The sequence below is a fragment of the Nicotiana tabacum genome, chromosome 20 (assembly GCF_000715075.1).
Source record: "Nicotiana tabacum cultivar K326 chromosome 20, ASM71507v2, whole genome shotgun sequence".
NCBI lineage: Eukaryota > Viridiplantae > Streptophyta > Magnoliopsida > Solanales > Solanaceae > Nicotiana > Nicotiana tabacum.
Window position 1 is genome coordinate 72349803 of NC_134099.1, and position 21456 is coordinate 72371258.

The 21456-nt window shown below is 38.3% G+C and overlaps 1 long non-coding RNA gene across 1 annotated transcript; it reads left to right on the top strand.

The window, feature by feature from the left end:
- Positions 1-146: 146 nt before the first annotated feature.
- On the top strand, positions 147-19720 carry LOC142174741 (uncharacterized). Its single transcript, XR_012703788.1, has 3 exons — positions 147-1229; positions 11541-11617; positions 19619-19720. It is a non-coding gene; the product is annotated as an uncharacterized LOC142174741 (long non-coding RNA).
- Positions 19721-21456: the final 1736 nt, after the last annotated feature.

Sequence of the window (21456 nt, forward strand, 5' to 3'; positions counted from 1 at the left end):
CATGTTGCATTTTACTCTTTGATTTTCGAATTGTGATAATTATTATAATTAAGTTAATTTGGTAGAATGATTTAGGTTTCAGTTACTTTGTTGTGAGTTATTTGGACATGTTTTAATTGTTATTTTTTTATTTTTCATTAATTAGTCCAAGAAATTATGAGAGTTTCAATAGGAATTCCCTTATTTCAGGATAGTTTATTATGAGTTGTTACCTTTTTAATGGCTTAGGTTCATTCAATAGTTGTTAGATATACTCTTCAGCTTTGAATTTTCCTGATCTTCAATCCATTTGAAGATATTAGCTTATTTGTTTGATGTGTATAATTAGGAATTTAAGGTTAGTTTGGGGAATTGCTCAATAAAGAGAATATTACCCAACTCTAAGAAGCTTTTAAAGTGATGGGGTTCAAAATGCACTATTGAATAATTAAAAGAAATTGAATTGGGTGGGATCAAATAAAAAATTGTTGAAGTGGCATTTATGAATCAAAGGGACATTTTCTACTGCCTATTTAGACTAAGAAGAATAGGGACAGAAAAACAAGGAAAAAATCAGAGGCTCCTTTCTTGAACACAAAAAAGAGTAGCGCCGCATTTCACAAAGAAAGGACCCCTTCCCTGTCATCCCTTTCTTCAACGGAGAACATACCAAAAAAGGGAGATTTGGTGAACGAACACCTAGGAAAAAGGTGAGGAAACGAAGGAAAAGAAATGAAAAAGAAAACGGGAACAAAGAGAGAACGAAAATACATTCTGCTTCAGCATTTCAAGCTCGATAAAAAACTAAAAAATCAGCCATTGAAAGAATCCCTTAAGCTCCATAGCTCTTCGACCCATAATTCCCTTCTTTTGTCCATTTTTATCCATTAAAATACACCTTCTTTTGCTTTGAAATAGTAGCTAAAAATGTGCTCAATTTCAGCCTAAAACACTCTTGAAGCACCTTTGAAACACCAGCCGCAAACCCTTCCCTAAAGCAGCCCCAAACAACCCCGATTGCAGCTAAAAAGCAGGCCCCAAAATCCAGCGAAAATCTGCTCGAAAAACAGTCCAAAAATCAGCCTCCATCCTCCAAACACCGAGAACATAGCACAAGTTATCAACGAGTTTGAGTCGAGGCAGTTCGTGGTCGTCGATTCCAGTTCAAATTCTGATCGATAAGCTTATAGGAGAACTTTCGGAGCTCTGTTTCGTGCTGTACACATTGGGAAATATATTCCATAATAAAGGTTCAATTTTAATTCATTTCTTTATTTGGTAATTTACGTTGTGTTTCAATACTTTCAAATTCATTGCCGTTGCTAGTTTTGGTAATCTTGTCACATGCTTTATGAATTGATTTCTTTGTTGCCATTTGTGTCGTCTCCTTCTCTATTGATTCAGTGATTGTATTTCCAAGGATAGTTGGTTTATTAATGGTTCATGAGCTGATTGTATATTTGGGTTAAATGGAACTAGGTATAACAAAGGTCGTGGGCAGAACAAGTTCATTTGCTAGGCCCAATGGTTCAATCAGTAGATTAAGAGATGGCCCAACTTCCCTTATCCAAAAATGATAATTTTTTTTTTGGATTAACAATATAGTTAGGGTGATGATTGTGATAAACATAGGTCATGGTTTGCATGTTACTGACTATGTTATTTATTTCTAACTTTTGGTAGATTTATTCCACATGGAATAAATGGAAACCGCTAATTAACAATGTGAATATTTTTTTTACAGTTGTTTTAAAATTCAAATTTCTTTTCTTTTAATGATTTGGGTTTGAGGATAAATTTCAAGTTGAATATTTTTTATTCATAGCTTTCTGTTCAAACATTCTTAGATTGAATTAATAGTCTGAATGTGATTTGATTTCTATTTATATCGACTTTTGACTAATATCCACTATCTTTTCATTAAAATAAAAAAATAAAGGAATTTTTATTGTTTTTATTTTCAAGTCTATGTTTATCTTGATCAAATATCTATATGTCATCGCACAAAGTTTTGTCACATTGTAGATACGATCGAAATATTTTTGTCCCAAAGTATGTGTATAATTAATAGCTTTATATTGAATTTCAAGATAGTCTTAAGTACGAACAACCATATATTGCTTTACTTGAGTACCAAATCCTTTTAAAATAATTTGAGGCGTGCCATGCCATATAAAATCCCAAAACTCATGGCCCTTTAATTAATTTTAACTCTTTAAAAATCGAGGTATACCATTAGTTGAATTTTCCATGGCCCTCGCAAACTTGAAAGTGCGTAGTTGCTTTAGGCGCACTATTTAAATTAATTTCCTTAAACTCGGGTGTGCATTTCATGTGACCCAACTCCAATTCTCAACAACGTTAAATAAAATGTGTCGTGGATCGCGGGTGCATTTCATGTGGCGTGGTTCAAGGCATGTTTTAAATAACATTAAATCTTCCTAAAAAATAATTAAAAGCGATTTAATAAGTTAAAATGTACCATAGGCTAAAACATGTATTAAAATCAGATAATAGGCTAATTATAATAGTTTAAGCGACCGTGCTAGAACCACGGAACCCGAGAATGCCTAAGACCTTCTCCCGGGTTAACAAAATTCCTTGCTCAGAATTTCTGGTTCGTAGATTTCAAAAGGAAAGTCGAAATTTCCTCGATTTGGGATTTAAAATAAACCGGTGACTTGGAACACCAATTGAAATATTCCAAGTGGCAACTCTGATAAATAATTAATCTCATTTCGAATAATGTCACTTAAAGTGAAAAAACTCCCTTGTACCCTTCCGGGTGGTAAAAAAGGAGATGTGACAGTTGGGAAGGGTTGTCTTTCTTATTTGGCCTTTGTGAGGGATGTCACTGCAGAGACTCCTACTACTGATTCAGTTCTAGTGGTGAGAGATTTTTTGGATATGTTTCATGTAGACCTGCCAGGCATGCCGCCGGACAGGGGTATTGACTTCGGTATTGATTTGGTGCTGGGCACTCAACCCATTTTTATTCCACCGTATCGTATGGCACCAGCAGAGTTAAAGGAATTGAAGGAGCAGCTTTAGGAACTCCTTGATACGGGATTTATTCGGCCTAGTGTGTCACCTTGGGGTGACCTGTTCTATTTATGAATAAGAAAGATGGCACTATGAGAATGTGTATTGATTACAGGTAGTTGAACAAAGTCACAATCAAGAACAAATATCCTTTTCCTCGTATTGATGATTTCTTAGACCAGCTTCAGCGAGCGAGGGTGTTCTCCAAAAATGATCTCAGGTCAGGGTATCACCAGTTGAAGATTAGGGACTCGGACATTCTTAAGACAGCTTTCAGGACCCGATATGGTCATTGTTGAAAGTACAAGAGGGGGTGAATTGTTTATTTTTAAACTTAATTGCTATCAGTTGACTAGTTTTCCAATTAGTCGACTAGATGTAATAACTTGATAACAGTAAAGACAGAATTTCAGATGCAAAAATTAAATGCAGTAATTAAAGACACAAGAATTTTTATACTGGTTCGAGTTCAATATGAATCCTAGTCCAGTCCCCTTGGGTTGCAAAGGAGTTCTCTTTCAGTGAATGAGTTTCTTCGAGTACACAGAGAATGGTGTGATCTACACCGATAGCTCAGTTCCTATATCACTCTTTTCTTTTGATACAATGCCTCACCAATGTTGTTTTCTCTTTCTTCTCTAACTTGTTATACAACAGCTCTAGTAGAGCTACAATGTTTGTTTGAAGTAGAACAAAGAGAAGGTATTTGATTCGATCAAAGTATATTTGCTAAGGTGTGTATACAAGTTTAAATACTTTGATAGAAGCTTGAATTCTTGAGAGATTTTCCAACCCAAGATATTTGATCCTTGGAAAGAGATTGATTCTTTCCAAGAATAAGTTTATTCCGCAACGGCTCTAACTGACGAGAGGCTTTAAATATTTCCCTTGTGCGCGGTCCTAGAATCTTGATCCTTTCAGATTTAGATACTTGATTGATTATTTTGCAAGATCTTCAATATACCTGATCGATTTAATTCCTTCAGTTTAGCCTTAATTGATTCCGTCAGTATCAACACTTCCTTTAATCATGTCTACTTTCCTTGATTGCCTCTGATTGATTCCTTCAATCTTGTATGCCAATCCATGCGTTCCTTGATCTTTACTGATTGATTTCTTCAATCTTGAATGTTATCCATGAATTCCTATACAAAAAGCAAATATATTATTTTCATCATTAAAATTAGATCTAACAATCTCCCCGTTTTTAATGTTGACAAAATAATATTTATGTATAAACAACAATTGACTTCCCTGTATTTTACTCCCCCTCAATAAGATTAGTTGACTTTGTCTGGTGCTGGTTTGTTTGAGGCACATGTAGTCGACTGCTTCAGGTTCTACGACTCCCCCTCAAGGAGTACCAATGCGACTTACCCTTAGTCGACTTATTATGTACCTGCACAATACATATATCTTTTCTCCCCCTTTTTGACATCAGCAAAGAGGGGCTAAAAAACACACGACATGCAAAAACAGGATTCATAGCAGGATGTACTAGTAGAGTTATAACTTATAACATAACAAAAGAAAAAATATTATCCACCGACTGATATTTCAGTCTAAAAACAACACAACAAAAAAAAACATTATCTTAAACTTCCACATTACCGATGCAAAAAATAGGTAAGAGTATTGAAGATAGCCTCCTTCAGTCGATCAAAGCTGGCATTGGCTGAGACACTCATTCCATCAAGCCTGTCATGAACCTCCTTGAATGCCTTGACAACGTTTCCCCTAACTTTGAGAACTGCAACCCTTATCTTGAGACATCAGACCCTGTTTCTTTAGAGATAGCATAAATGGTGCCAACAGTGGACTGAGTGGCAATGAGAAGATCTTTGATTTCAAAGAGCTAATTGTCAATGGCACTAAGATTCTCAGCAAGGTCAGGATCACTATGGCTAGGATGGGAAGTACAAGGTTTGGGTTTTGAGTCTGTTTGAGTAGGCTTGACATCTCCTTCTTGTTTTTTGACCCATGAGCCCTTCACAGACACATACCCCATAATTGCAAAAGCTTTGGAGTTGTAACATTTTGAAATAGAGGTAAAATGATATGCAGATATGGAAATATTGCGGGCTTCCAGAATGTGAGTAATAGCCATACCATAGGGAAGACTAGTGGGATCTTCTAAACTCTCAATCATAAAATTGATGACCTAGGAGGACAGTTTGATTTTGAGTTTGGTCACAAGGCAATAGACCAGAAAAGTGTCTCTTAGAGAGAAGGTGGAGAAAGAGCCAGTACGGGGAAGCAGAGTGGTTGCAACAATGTGGGCCAGAACACGAGTTTCGAAACTAACATCACTAGGGCCTAACTGGTTTGGGAGAGATTCAGATGGACACTCAGCATACATCTCTTAGCTTGATCAAAGGAAATTTCAAAATCATCGGGCCAAGAATTTTTAAAAAAGCATGGGGAAACTAGAACACTTACACTGAAAAATTGATTCAAACATGGCACAATCAAGAACAATACGCTTTCCTAATACTAAGGACTCCAACTTATCAGACTTACTAGAGCGAAGATTAGCATAAAACATTCTCACTAGCGGTTCATAGACTTTAGGCGAAGGAACAGAAAAGAACTTTGACCACCCTTGATAAACGAAAAGATCTTTGACCTTACAATTTAGGGCTCCCATGTCAACAAGGTCGACTACCCTCCCATGAGCAATAGGATTGTCTTTTAAGGCAATAAAGAAGTCCCTATTTGGAGAATCCCAGAAATTGAGTTTTGACTCTAGAGAACTGGAAAGATCTATTTTTGATTTCTTTAGAGTGAAGGAAACAGGGGGTTCTTCCATGGGTCTTTTTCCCCAGGATTTTTCTCCTAAGGGTTTAGAATGATCAGAGAAGTCCACCTGAGAAGAGGCAAACCCCTCAGAATGATCGGACCCTAGGTTTACCTGTTCAGGGGGCTGAGAAGGGGTTTTTGACCTGGAGCGAGTGCTCTTCCTAGTGGATGTAGAGGGATTTTTGGGCCATTGAAGAAGTTTTTGGTTAGGCAAGTTTTCGGAGAAGTGTTTTTAGGCGATAGCGATGATAGAGATTGAAAAGAAAGTTCAACATTAAAAAAGGAGGGTTTCTGATGGTTGAGTAAAGAGAAGGAAAATGCGTCAGTATCAGATGCGATGATTGGCTTTCCTTCTTTGAACTCTGCGATTAATGTGAAAAGAGAGGAAAAGGGAGGGAAATCAGAGGCATAATTAATGAGTAAGAAAAGATATAGAACATTTGACATATAAAATAAAATAATGGCACATAGAACCTAATATTAACTATTAATGCAAATAATGCTAAGTAATTCTCTTAGTGAACAAAATCTTTCTTCTAATAAAGTCTTGGTAAAAATATCCACTAATTGATCAGTTGTTCCAACAAAAGATATTTCTATATTTCCCTTAAGGACATGGTCTCTAATGAAGTGATGTTTGATGTCTATATGCTTTGCCCTAGAATGATGTACAAGATTTTTAGAGAGACATATAGCACTAGAATTATCACAAAAAATTGGTATATGTTTAAAAGAAAGTTCATAGTCACCAAGTTGATGAGACATCCACAATAATTGTGCACAGCATAGTCCCCACTTGTGGGATTATACTGGGTCGTTGTTGTTGTTGTTGTTGTTGTTGTTGTTGTTGTATTGTCCAATAATGATGTATTCAGCTTCAGTATTAAATAGTGCAATTGATGCTTGTGTTTTACAATTCTAGGAAATCAATGCTTTACCAAATAATTGACATGTTCCACTTGTGCTTTTTCTGTATTCCTTATCACCTGCAAGATTAGCATATGAAATCCCTTCTAATTTAAACATGTTAGAGCAAGGATACCATAGTCCATGAGAGACAATTCCAATAAGATATCGAATAATTCTTTTTACTACCGTCAGATGTGATTCCTTAGGAGCTGACTGAAATCCGACACATTTACAAACACTAAACATAATATCCGATCGACTAACAATTAGATAAAGAAGTTAGACAATCATTCCACGATACTTAGTTTTATCAATAGGGATTCCCTGTTCATCTTCGTCGAGGCTCGTTAAAGGACTCATTGGTGTGCCACTAGCTTTTGCATTACTCATGCTGAATATTTGAATCAATTCCTTTGTGTATTTGGTCTGACATATGAACGTTCCTTCTTCAGATTGTTGGATTTGAAGTCTAAAGAAGAATGTTAACTCTCCCATCATGCTCATATCGAACTCACTTTGCATAAGATTTGAAAATTCCTTGCACATAAGAGGATTAGCACTACCAAATATAATATCATTAACATAAATCTAAATAATAAGATTACCTTCCGATGATCTTTTAATAAATAAATTAGTGTCTACTTTACCTTTTGTAAAACCATAATCAATACGAAATGAACTTAGCCTTTCATACCATGATCATGGAGCTTGCTTCAGTCCATACAACGCTTTCGTTAGATTATATACATGATAAGGAAACTTTGAATCTACAAACCCAGGAGGTTGTTTCACGTATACTTATTTTTCAATAAAACCATTCAAGAAGGCACATTTGACGTCCATTTGAAATAGCCTGAATCCCTTAAAAGATGCATATGCCAGAAGGATTCGTATAGACTTCGGTCGTGCTACTGGAGCAAATGTTTCGTCACAGTCGATTCCTTCCTGTTGTGAATATACTTGACCAACTAATCTGGCTTTGTTTCTTACAACTTTTCCATCCTCATTCAATTTATTTCTGAAAACCTACTTTGTTCCAATTACAGGAATGTTTTCAGGTTTGGGTATCAATTTCCATACTTGATTTTTGTCAAATTGATCTAACTCTTCCTGCATCGTTGCATCCAACTTGAGGTCTTTTAGAGCTTCCTCTATCTTCTTTGGCTCGATCTAAGAGATTAGTGCTATATTTGCTTTCTTTTTGAGAGCTCCCCTGGTTTTCATTCCTTCGTTTCGATCCCCTATGATGAATTTTTAGGATATTCAAGTTCACTTCTCCATTCATTTGGATGAACTGTATGAGTAGTTGACTCCTTCAGATGTTCTGGTGGATTATTACTGGTTTCATTAGTTGACTTTATCACAACATCAGATCCATCAATCAACTTTTAAGATTTGCTTGTCTCCTGAATTGCTTGAGCTTGATCTTCATCACCTGCAGTAATTCCTTTCTCGGTCGAGGAGTTATTTTCATCAAATATAATATGTGCAGATTCTTCCACACATAATGTGCATTTATTATAGACTCTAAAGGATCTACTATTTAATGAATAGCCCAGGAAAACACCTTCATCACTTCTTGGATCGAATTTTCCAAGATTGTCCTTACCGTTATTGTGAATGAAACACTTACTTCCAAAGGGATGAAAATAACTGATATTAGGATGTTTACCTCTCCATAGTTCATAAGGAGTTTTCTTTAAAATGGGCTTTATGAGACATCGGTTGAGAATGTGACATGTTGTACTTACTCCTTCTGCCCAGAAACGATTTGGCAGTGAATGATCTAGTAACATAGTTCTTGCCATATTTTGTAGGGTTCTATTTTTCCTTTCAACGACTCCATTCTGTTGGGGTGATCATGGTGCAGAGAAGTATGAATATATCCTTGAACATTACAGAAGTCTTCAAATGCTCTGCTTTCAAGTTCTGCTCCATGATCACTCTGGATTGTTGTAATCAGATACCCCTTTTCTCTTTCAACCTTCTTATAGAAGATCTCAAAATATTTCAACGCTTCATCTTTATGAGATAAGAAAAATCACCCAGGTGAAACGTGAGTAATCATCAACAATAACAAAAGCATATTATTTTCCTCCATACTAGAATTTTAGTAGGTCCAAATAAATCCACGTGAAGCAGTTGCAAAGGTTTAGAAGTAGATACAATATCTTTATTTTTGAAACAGTTTCTAGTTTGTTTTCTTATTTGACAAGCGTCACAAATATGATTTATAGAAAAATTCAATTTGGGTAAACCAAAAACTAACTCATGCTTAGACAATTTTTCTATCAAATGCATGCTTGCATGACCAAGTTTCCTATGCCATAACCAGGGATCATCATATATGGATGTTAAACATATATGACCATCAATATTTTCAAAACCGTCAAGAATATAAACATTTCCATACCTTTTACCTTGGAGGATTATTTTACCTGTATCATCTTGAAAAACACAGCCTGTTTTCTTAAAATTTACCTCATACCCTAAGTCGCATAGCTGACTTATACTCAGAAGATTGTAGTTAAGTCCATCAACGAGATAAAACCTAAGTAATATCACAGTTGTTATTGAAGGGAATTGTTCCAGTACCGATTATTTTTCCTTTTGAGTCATCGACAAACTTAACGCTTCCTACATCTATTTTTGTAACTTCCTTGAACAGGTTTTTATCACCTGTCATATGACTGGAACACGCACTGTCTAAGTACTATTTTCCTTTGCGGCTTCTCCCGTGGTGTTCCTGCAAAACATAATGATTACTTTCTTTTAGGTACTCAAGCTTGCTTGGATTCTGGTTGGTTAGTACTACTAGGTTCAGAATTATTTTTGGGTTTCCAAATCCATCTTGAAATATTTGACTTATGAAAATTACAAAAAAGAATATTTATGTCAACTTTTATTGCAGTAGTGACACGTAACTACAGACTCATTTTAGGTTTTTCATTAGTGTTAGTAATAGTGGACTCTGTTCTGGCTGGTCCTTCTCCAGTTGACTTATAAGTCGCCTAGTTTGACCTGATAGAACTATGACTGGTGGATTTGTGCATGCCATTGGGTTTCATTTGCAATTCCTCAAACTCTTCTTGAAGTACTTCTTTTTCTATTTCACATACTTCATGTTTGAGCTTCTAGTTTTTTACTTCTTTATTGAGTCTCTTCAGTTCATTCATCATTTTTTGAGACTCTTTCAAAGTAAGATCAAGAATATCATGCAACTCATTGCATATTTCACAGTTATAATACCTTACCTCGCTTGTTTCACCTCGTGCCATGAAACAGTTCTCATTGTTATCTTTGCATTCGTCGTCTGAAGTGTCCTCGTTTGTCCAACATCTTGAAGATTTGTTCATATCGTTTTCCAAAATTGTCATGAAGTAAAGATTTGCTATCTCTTCGTGTTCTGAACTATCTTCATCACTCCAGCTTCCAAATGATTTGTTCTTGTTGAAGCCTCTGGAGATTTTCCTTTTCAGATCTGGGCACTCATATTGAATGTGTCTAAATTTTCCACACTCATAACATTTCGCATCATTCTTATCTTGTTCGTTATATTTCCTGGATCGCTTAGGTGGAATCCTTCCTCTCCTCATATTCCTGAATCTTCTCATTAAACCATCCATGTTTCTTGACATCATAGCAATCTCTTCTTGAAGAGCTTCAGGATCATCATCAATATCATTTTCAGCTATTTTAGTTGTGGCCTTGAATGCGACTGTTTTCTTCTTGGTTGGTTTTCTTAAGATGTGTCTTTTCAAAAGCTATGAGTTCTCCTCAAAGATAAATTATTCAGATCCTGAGATTCAAGTGTGACTACCTTGGTCTGCCAAGTAGTTTGTAGGCTTCTAAGAATCTTTCTAACCTGATCACCACTTGAATATGGTTTGCCAAAAGCTTTCAGATCGCTAATGATTTTTGCTGAATCTAGAAAACATCTCTTCAATAGATTCTCCTTATTTCATTTGAAAGAGTTCATAATCATGAACCAACATATTGATTTGTTTCCTTTACTTTGTTGGTTCCTTCATATGTAACCTCAAGCTTGTCCCACATCTCTTTGGCTATGTCACAACTGGAGATTTTCTTACATTCTTCACCACTTATAGCATTATAGAGCAAGTTTCTCGCCTTATTGTTGACTTGTACAACCGCCATTTTCTCATCTATATGAATCTATATCTTCAGGATCAGCAAGTGGTTGAGCGGCAGCCGGCAGAGGATAGCTCTCCTTTTTGATAACTCTCCAAACTTTTAAAATCATACGCCTTTGCATATATTTCCGTAAGCACTTTTCAGTGGGAGAAATGTGGTCCATTGAAGTATGGTGGCCTTACTTGCGAAGTTCCTTCTTGGAAGAGTGCTCCTATGATAACTTGATTTGCCATGATCTTTTCTCACAAGCTGTTAAGCAAAAGAAAAATGTGAGCCTTGCTCTGATGTCAATTGAAAGTACAAGGGGAAGGGGTGAATTGTTTATTATTAAACTTAATTGCTATCAGTTGACTAGTTTTCCAATTAGTCGACTAGATGTAATAACTTAATAACAGTAAAGACAAAATTTAAGATGCAGAAATTAAATGCAAGAATTAAAGATACCAGAATTTTTATACTAGTTCAGATTCAATGTGAATCCTAGTCCAGTCCCCTTGGGTTGCAAGGGAATTCTCTTTAAGTGAATGAGTTTCTTCGAGTACACAGAGAATGGTGTGATCTACACCGATAGCTCAGTTCCTATATCATTATTTTCTTTTGATACAATGTCTTACTAGTGTTGTTCTCTATTTCTTCTCTAACTTGTTATACAACAGGTCTAGTAGAGCTACAATGTTTGTTTGCAGTAGAACAAAGAGAGGGTATTTGGTTCGATCAAAGTATATTTGCTAAGGTATGTATACAAGTTTAAATACTTTGATAGAGGCTTTAATTCTAGAGAGATTTTCCAACCCAAGAGATTTGATCCTTGGAAAGAGATTGATTCTTTCCAAGAATAAGGTTATTCCGCAACGACTCTAACTGACGAGAGGCTTTAAATATTTCCCTTGTGCGCGATCCTGGAATCTTGATCCTTCTAAATTTAGATACTTGATTGATTATTTTGCAAGATCTTCGATATACTTGATTGATTTGATTCCTTCAGTTTAGCCTTAATTGATTCCGTTAGTATCAGCGCTTCCTTTAATCAGGTCTGCTTTCCTTGATTGCCTCTAATTGATTCCTTCAATCTTGTATGCCAATTCATGCATTCCTTGATCTTTGCTGATTGATTTCTTCAATCTTGAATGCTATCCATAAATTCTTATACAAAGAGCAAATATATTATTTTCATCATTAAAATAAGATCTAACAATTATGAGTTCCGTGTGATATCTTTTGGGCTGACCAATGCCCCATTATCGTTCATGCATTTGATAAACAATGTGTTTCAGCCTTATCTCAACTCGTTTGTTATTGTATTAATTGATGATATCCTGGTGTACTCTCATAGCCAGGAGGAGCACGCCGAGCATTTGAGAGTGTTATTGCAACAGTTGAGGGAGGAGAGGCTTTATGCAAAGTTCTCCAAGTTTGAGTTTTGGCTCAGTTCAGTGGCGTTCTTAGGGCACGTGGTGTCCAGTAAGGGTATTCAGGTTGATATAAAGAAGATAGAGGCGGTCCAAAGTTGGCCCAGACCGTCCTCAGCCACAGAGATTCATAGATTTCTTGGTTTGGTGGGTTATTACCATCAGTTCGTTCAGGGATTTTCATCTATTGCATCACCCTTGACCAAATTGACCCAAAAGGGTGCTCCTCTCAGGTGGTCGGATGAGTGTGAGGCGAGCATTTAGAAGCTCAAGACCGCCTTGACCACACCTCTAGTATTAGTTCTAGCATCAACTTTAGGTTCTTATACAGTATATTGTAAGGCTTCTCGAGTTGGCATTGTGTGTGTTTTGATGTAGGAGGGTAGAGTGATTGCTTATGCTTCTCGTTAGTTGAAGCCCCATGAGAAGAACTACCCTGTTCATGATTTGGAGTTGGCTGCCATTATTCACGTGTTGAATATTTGGAGGCACTATCTCTATGGTGTGTCTTGTGAGGTGTTTACTGATTATCGTAGCCTACAGCACTTGTTCAAATAGAAAGATCTCAATTTGAGGCAGCGGAGATGGTTGGAGCTGCTAAAGGACTATGATATTACTATTTTGTACCATCCGAGAAAGGCCAATGTAGTGGCCGATGCCTTGAGTAGAAAGGCAGTGAGTATGGGTAGTCTTGCATTCCTTCCTATTGGCGAGAGACCTCTTGTAGTTAATGTTTAGGCCTTGGCCAATCGGTTTGTGAGATTGGAAATTTTGGAGCCCAGTCAAGCCCTAGCTTGTGTGGTTTCTCGTTCTTTCTTGTTTGATCATATCAGAGAGCGCCGATATGATGACCCTCATTTGCTTGTCCTTAAGGATAATGTTCTGCATGATGATACCAGAGATGTGACTATTAGTGATGATGGGATATTGAGGATGCAGGGTCGGATATGTGTGCCCAATGTAGATGGGCTTCGGGAGTTGATTCTTGAGGTGGCCCATAGTTTGTGGTATTCCATCTATCCGGGTGCCATGAAGATGTATCATGATTTGAGATAGCATTATTGGTAGAGGAGAATGAAGAAAGATATAGTTGGATTCGGAGCTAGGTGTCTCAATTGTCAGCAGGTAAAATATGAGTATCAGAGACGGGGTGGCTTGCTTTAGCAGATAGAGATTTCAGAGTGGAAGTGGAAGCGGATCACCATGGATTTCGTAGTTGGACTCCCACGGATTTTAAGGAAGTTCGATGCTGTTTGGGTGATTGTGGATTGGCTGACCAAGTCCGCGCATTTCATTCTTGTGAGTACTACCTATTCTTCAGAGCGGTTGGCTGAGATTTATATCCGAGAGATTGTTTGCCTGTATGGTGTCCTAGTTTCCATCATTTCAGATAGAGGCACGCAGTTTACATTGCAGTTTTGAAGGGCCGTTCAGCGAGACTTGGGCAACCAGGTTGAGTTGAGCACGACATTTCATCCTCACACGGACGGGTAGTCTGAGCGCACTATTTAGATATTGGAGGACATGTTGCACACTATTTAGATATTGGAGGACATGCTGCGCGCTTGTGTCATTGATTTTGGGGGTTCATGGGACCAGTTTCTATCGCTCGCTGAGTTTACTTACAACAACAATTATCAATCGAGTATTCAGATGGCTCCGTATCAGGCTTTATATGTAAGACAATATAGATCTCCAGTAGGTTGGTTTGAGCCAGGAGAGGCTAGGCTTTTGGGTACAGACTTGGTACAGAATGCTTTGGACAAGGTGAAATTAATTTCGGAGCAGCTTCATACAACACAGTCAAGACAAAAGAGTTATGCTAACAGAAAGGTTCATGATGTGTCTTATATGGTTGGGGAGAAGGTTCTACTGAAGGTTTCACCCATGGAGGATTTTATGAGATTTGGGAAGAAGGGCAAGCTGAGCCCTCGGTCCATTGGGCCTTTTGAGGTGCTTCGGAGGATTGGGGAGGTGGCTTATGAGCTTGCTTTGCCACCTAGCTTGTCGGGTGTGCATCTAATATTTCATGTTTCTATGATCCGGAAGTATATCGATGATCCGTCTCATGTCTTGGATTTCAGCACAGTTCAGTTAGATGGTGATTTGACTTATGATGTGGAGCCAGTGGCTATTTTGGATCAGCAGGTTCGAAAGTTGAGATCAAAGGACATAGCTTCAGTGAAAGTATAGTGGAGAGGTTAGACCATGGAGGTGGCTACTTGGGAGACCGAGCGAGAGATGCGGAGCAGATATCCACACCTATTTGAGTCTTTGTTTCAGACTTATTCGAGGATGAATGTTTGTTTAAAAGGGAGAGGATGTAACAACCCGGCCAGTCGTTTCGAACCATTTCCTACTTCTTATGTGTTCTTCATCTCTATTTTGACTTACTGGGTTAGTTGGTTTGGGTTAGGAGTGGTTTTGGAGTAAGTTGAGACACTTAGTCTCTTTTGTGAACGCTTAAGTTGGGAAAGTTGACTGGATATTTACTTATATTTAAACAACCTCAATTTTGAAATGGTTCTGTTAGCTCCGTTAAGTGATTTTGGACTTAGGAGAGCGTCCAGAATGTAATTTGGAGGTCTGTGGTAGAATAAGGCATGAATTGACGAAGGTTGGAATTTTGGCAATTTTAACCGGTGCGGAAATTTTGATATCGGGGTCGGAATGGAATTCCATAAGTTGGAGTAGGTTCGTGCTGTCATTTGTGACTTTAGTACAAAATTTGGGGTTCTTTCAGACGTGATTTGGTAGGTTTCGACGTCGTTTGTGAAATTTGAAAGTTTAGAAGTTATTAGGCTTGAATCTAAAGGTAATTTGGTGTCTTGATGTTGTTTTGAGTGATTCGAAGGCTCGACTAAGTTTGTATGATGTTATGGGACATGTTGATATGCTTGGTTGAGATCCTGAGGGCCTCGGGTTGATTCCGGGTGGTTACCAGAACAAGATTGAAGTTTGAAGGATTTCTAAAGTGGTCTGGTTCTGGTGTTTTCGCACCGGCGGTGGGGAGCCTGCAGGTGCGGACCGCAGAAGAGAAGAGAGGCTTGCAGATATGGGAAGGAGTGGTTTGGACTGGAAGCACAGGTGCAAGATTTAGAGCGCACCTGCGAGATCGCAAATGCGGTATTGGAGCGCAGATGCGGAAAAACGCGTGAGGATGGATGATTGCATAAGCAGGCAAGGCCCGCAGGTGCGATATTTTGACTGCAGATGGAGATTTTGAGGGATTAAGTGCAATCCGCACTTGCGATGGATTTTCCACAGGTGCGGCGTCGTAGAAGCATGTATTTTGCCGCAGATGCGGTTTTGCTAGGCAGAACTTATAAATTGAAGACTTCGCAAATTTTGCTCATTTCCACCATTTTTTGAAGACGGGTTTTAGAGCTTTTGGAGTGATTTTGAAGGGAGATTCAATGGGGTTTTAGTGAGTTAAGTTGCTTGATCTTTTGTACTTCTATCTATCATGTTTTGCGGTTGTTTAATCAATTAATTAGTGGAAATTAGGGGTGAAAATGAGGGGTTAGGGCTTGGGATTTTGGAAAGTTGATTTGAGGATTTGAGGGCCCAAATGGAGTCGGATTTTGATAAACTTTGTATATATATACTCGTGAGTGAATGAAATTTCTAGTTTTGTAACTTTTGTCGGATTCCAAGATGTGGGTCCGGGGGCCAGGTTTGAGTGGATTTTGGAATTTATGTTCAATTAAGTAATTTTCTTGTGGAATTTGTTCCTTAGCCTATATTGATTACATTGTATTGCTTTTGGCTAGATTCGAGATGTTTGGAGGCTGATTCGAGAGGCTAGAGCATTGTGGAGTAGGATATTGGTTTGGTTTGAGGTCAGTAACGCTTTCAAACATAGTTCTAAGGGTTCGAAACCTCGAACTATGTGTTATGTGATTAGTATTGAGGTGACACACATGCCAAGTGACAGGCGTGTGGGCGTGCACCATGAGAATTGTGGCCAGGCTCATTCCATGACACCGTTTAATGACTCTTTCTTGCTGATATCCGTGTTTCCATCATGTGATTAAGTAAATAAGCTATAAATCATGCTAGATATCATGTTAGTGCTTTACTCCGATACTGTTGGGACCTGAATGGTCCTTACTTGTTGTCATCTTACTAGTTTCATTGATATTCTATACTTAGTCAAATGCAGGCATTTCATATCATGTCTCAATTGTTATTTATTGGCCCATCATATCATTGTTCTGGGCTAGTTTTCATGGTATTGTGAGCCTGTGTGTGAGACTGGAGAGTGATAACTGAGTGAGGCCGAGAGCTTGATTATGAGTGACAATTATGGGATCAGGCTGCATGCCGCAGTGTTATGTTGATGATTATGATAGCGCTTGGGCTGTAGGAGCCCCTCCAGAAACTGCAACACACCCATAGTGAGCGCAATTGATATTATTGAGGGATAGATCTTCCCTGGACATGGATCTTGTCCGAAGCATTTATACTTGTATATGGATCTTCTTTACAGGGATGGAATGGCCTTCCTCGGTACTGAGTGACTATTGTCAGTGATTGTATATATTCCGGGATGGATCTTCCCTGGGTCGGATGGCCATATACAGTACCGAGTGGTTGAGCACTTGAGAGTGGAGGTACATGGTGCATTTTCATACATTCTATGTATTGACACGTAGAGATTAGCTGAGCTTTATACCTCACATTGTCCATATTTGTATTTACTTTACTGCTTGAGCTGAATACTTGAATTGAAAGCATGCCTACTTTTCTACACAGTTTATTCATGTTTACCTATTGAAGTTAGGTTCATCACTACCTATCAGTCCATAGTTTGGACTTGTTACTTATTGAGTTGGTGTACTCACGTTACCCCTGCACCTTATGTGCAGATCCAGGTATCTCTTGCTACGGTAGCGGTTTGTGACGACCCAGCCAGTCATCTCATGAGTTACCGCTCCATTTCCCCTATTTCTGCTTCTTATTACTTTGTCTATCGGTTCTATCTATGATCGGGTTGGTTGGCTCGGGTTCGGAAAGGATTTGGTAAGGCTGGAGACACTTAGTCTCTTTTGAGGAAGCTTAAGTTAAAAAAGTTAACTGGATGTTGACTTATGTGTTAGAGGGTTCGTATGGGAGTTCCAATGGTTCGGATAGCTTCGGGAGGTAATTTGGGGCTTAGGAGCATGATCAGAATGAGTTTTGGAGGTCCGGAGTAGATTTAGGCTTGAATTGGCGAAATTGGATTTTTGGCGATTTCCGGTTGATAGGTAAGATTTTGATATAGGGGTCAGAATGGAATTCCGAGAGTTTCAGTAGTTTCGTGGTATCATTTGGGATGTGTGTGAAAAATTTAAGGTCATTCGGACGTGGTTTGGTTGGGTTTTTGATCAAAAGCGAAATTCGGAAGATTTTGGGAACTTAGGCTTGAATCCGGAGTGTTTTGGTTGATTCGATGTTGTTTGAGGTGTTTTGAAGATTGGTATAAGTTGGGATAAGGTTATGGGATATTTTTTGCGTTTGGTTGAGGTCCCGGGGGCCTCGGGGTGATTTCGGATGGTTGACGGAGAGTTTGGGAGTTTGGAGGAGCTGCAGATTTTTGCTGCTTCTGTTGTTTCCGTACCTGCGGATTGGGGACCGCAGGTGCAACGCCGCAAATGCGGAAGATAGGTCACAGAAGAGGAAAATGCCTAGAAAGGCAGGAACCGCAGATGCGGTTGTGGGACCTCACATGCGAAGGCACAAGTGCGGAATGTTCATCGCAGATGCGAAAAATTGGGGCTTAAGTGAGGCCCGCAGATGCGGTTGTCTTGACCGCAGAAGCGGGAATTGGGCCGTAGATGTGAAATCCCTGAGCCAGAAGGTATAAATTATTTCATTCGCGATTTTTGAGCTATTTCACCATTTCTAAGTCGGCCTTGGATCTTTTTGGACGATTTTGAAGAAGGATTTCAAGGGAACTTCATTGAGGTAAGGATTTTGGACCTAAAACTCGTTCCTATAGTATTATTTCACGGATTAGAGCTATTATTAATGGAATTTAAAGGTTAAAATTGGGGAAACTAGGGCTTTGTATTGGAGACCTAGACTTGAGGATTTGATATACTATTTGTGGTCGGATTTTAGTACTTTTGATATGTATGAACTCGTGGGGAGATAAGAAATCTATTGGTGTGAATTTTATCGAATTTCGAGATGTTGGCCCAGGGGTCGGGTTTTGGTAATTTTGGGATTTGTGTTGTAAATTGATTATTTTCATTTGGGCTTCGTTCCTTTAGTATATTTTGACGTCATGATTCTGATTTTGGATAGATTCGACGTGAATGGAGGCCGATTCGAGGAGCAAAGGCGTCGTGGACTAGAGTTTGCACCGGTTTGAGGTGAGTAATAATTGTAAATGGTGTCCTAAAGGTATGAAACCCCGGATTGCACATCGTTGTGCTATGTTGAGGTGACTCACACACTTGATGGCGAGCGCGGGGTCGTGCACTATTGGGGATTGTGACTTAGTCCGTCCCGAATGACTATTTTACCACGTATTTGATTGAAATCTATTTGCTATCATCATGCTTTGGGCTAAATGCCATATTTGGGCCTCGTGCCAACTATTTGAACCCTTATGGGATTTTTATTAATATTTGCTCATTGTTTTGATTTTATACTTAAACTCAGTCATGCTATATTCCACTATTTTCATAACTCAGCCATGTTTACTCTGTTTTAACACTTAAATAATCTTTTAAATGATATTTTGGGACTGAGAATCATGTTTTACTATTGCCCGAGTGGCTTGTGAGGATTTTTGACTGAGTAAGGCCGAGGGCCTATATTGTAAGGAAACACTGATTATGATTTTGAGGCCGAGGGCCTGAGATATGTACGCCACGAGATGACTTGTTGATATAAGGCCGAGAGCCTAGTGATGATGCCACGAGATGGCTTGATATTGCGCTTGGGCCGTAAGGGGCCCCTCCAGGAGTTTGCACACCCCCAGTGAGCGCGGGTACCCATTGTGATGTGAGATGTAGCCCGAGGGGCTGGTATTGTTCTGAGATATTGCCCGAGGGGCGGAGTTGTTGACATCGTGCCCGAGGGGAGAACCCTTATGTGTTTATCTTTCTTGTTTGTCTGTCATTACCTATTTAATTGTTGAAAAGGTATTTCATGAAGTTTAAACCGAATTTAAATGACTTTATATATCTTTACTGATTCACTATTTTTAATGGTTTTAGTGCTTCATTATAGCATGTTTTGTGCCTTACGTGATTTTCTGCTTTCAGTCTTTATTTACACTTGTTACTCACTGAGTTGGAGTACTCACTTTACTCCCTGCACCCCATGTGCAGATTCAGGCGTTGCTGATCCTGCCAGTGCGAGTTGAGGGCTCCCGACAGACATTCGGAGTTCACGAGGTAGCTGTTTGGCGTCCGCAGTCCCGTGTTTCTCCCTCTTTGTCATTTCTATATCTTTTCAGACATTTGTAGTGTAATAGTTTAGTAGGCATTTCAGGCTTGTAGCATATTGTTAGATGCTCATGACTAGTGACACCTTGGTACCGGGCTATGTTGGGTTTATCTTCCGCAACTGTACTGTTGACTTTTCACTTTTGGATTAATTATCATGTTTTAGACTTAAATTCGTATTGTTTGATTGCTTAAAACTGAAATGGGAAGTGTCGATTGGCCTTGTCTTCACGAGAGGCGCCATCACGACAAGGTTCGGGTTTAGAGTCGTGACATGTTGGTGTTGATACCCAATTTTCCCTGCATATTTTATATATGCAAAATACTTTCAAAAATAACATATATATGCATATATAAATATGTCCAAGTGTTTTAGTATTTTCCTAATTTTTAAATCAATTTATTGCCCTATTTTAACAGTACAAAAACCAATAATTGTTCCTCAAATTATCATTTTGGTGCTTAATGTATTTTATTCTCATATTTATACCAAAACATAGCTAAGGTAATTTTTGCACATTTTTACAAATTTATTTAGTATTTTTAAGGCTAAATTGCATATAATTACAATTTTAGCCTATTTTAAGATTTAATTGCATTTTATACTTATAAAATTGGTTCCAGTATTTTTAATTTTTATATATTATTAATTAAGTTAGTACCTTTAATTTATTTTCAAAAATCATTTTACTATTTTTTATAAAATAAAAGGGAGAAAGTGGTTATTTAAATTCTAGCCCTATTTCATTTCAATTATAGCCTGAATCAACCCCCCAATTAACCCAATTTCAAATCCCAAACTGACCAGCCCAATTTCAATTTAACCCGCCCTTGACCCAACTAATCTAACCCGCCCGGCCTCCCCTTTTGACCCATGCCATTGATCATTTTGATCAACGGCCACAATCATTCCTTTCCTTTTTTAATTCACAAATACCCAACCTTAAAATCATTTTCCCCTAACCCGCTGTCACACCTCCTTTTGCGCGCCCGCCCCCGAAGGGTTAAATGCGCGGGTGGAGTTTTTCCAATTTAAGTGACAATATTCGAAATGAGATTATTTATTTAATTCAGAGTCGCCACTTGGGAAAGGTTTGGCTTTTGGTGTCCCAAGTCACCGGTTTATCTTGAATCCCAAATCGAGGAGATTTTCGACTTTTCCAAATGAAGTCTGCGAACCAGAAATTCTAAGTAAGGAATTCTGTTGACCCGAGGGAAGGTGTTAGGCACCCTCGAATCCCGTGGTTCTAGCACGGTCGCCTAAATTGTTATAATGGCTAAATATCTGATTTAAATACATGTTGTGACTTATGTGCTTTTATTAAGTTTAAACCGCTTTTATTATTATCATTTATTTTATAGAATTGCAACGTCGTGAAAATGCATCTCGAACCACGTCACAATCAATGCACCCGTAGTTGTTAACACATTTTGACTCCGTTGAGACTTGAATTTGGGTCACATCAATGTGCACCCGATTTTTTAAGAATATAATTTACTTAGAGTCGCGCCTAGAGAATCTAAACGCGTTATTATCTTTGGGGAAGACAGTGGAATTCACTAAACAGTCCGTCCCAAATTCTAAGTATTTATCATGATCAATTATTGAGGGCCCCGCAATTTGCATTTTTATTCGGCGAGGCTCGTCTCATTATTTTAGAAGGGTACCCTATAGTGACTACATTTCTACTACGTTTATCTTTAAAGGGAAGGATGATGCC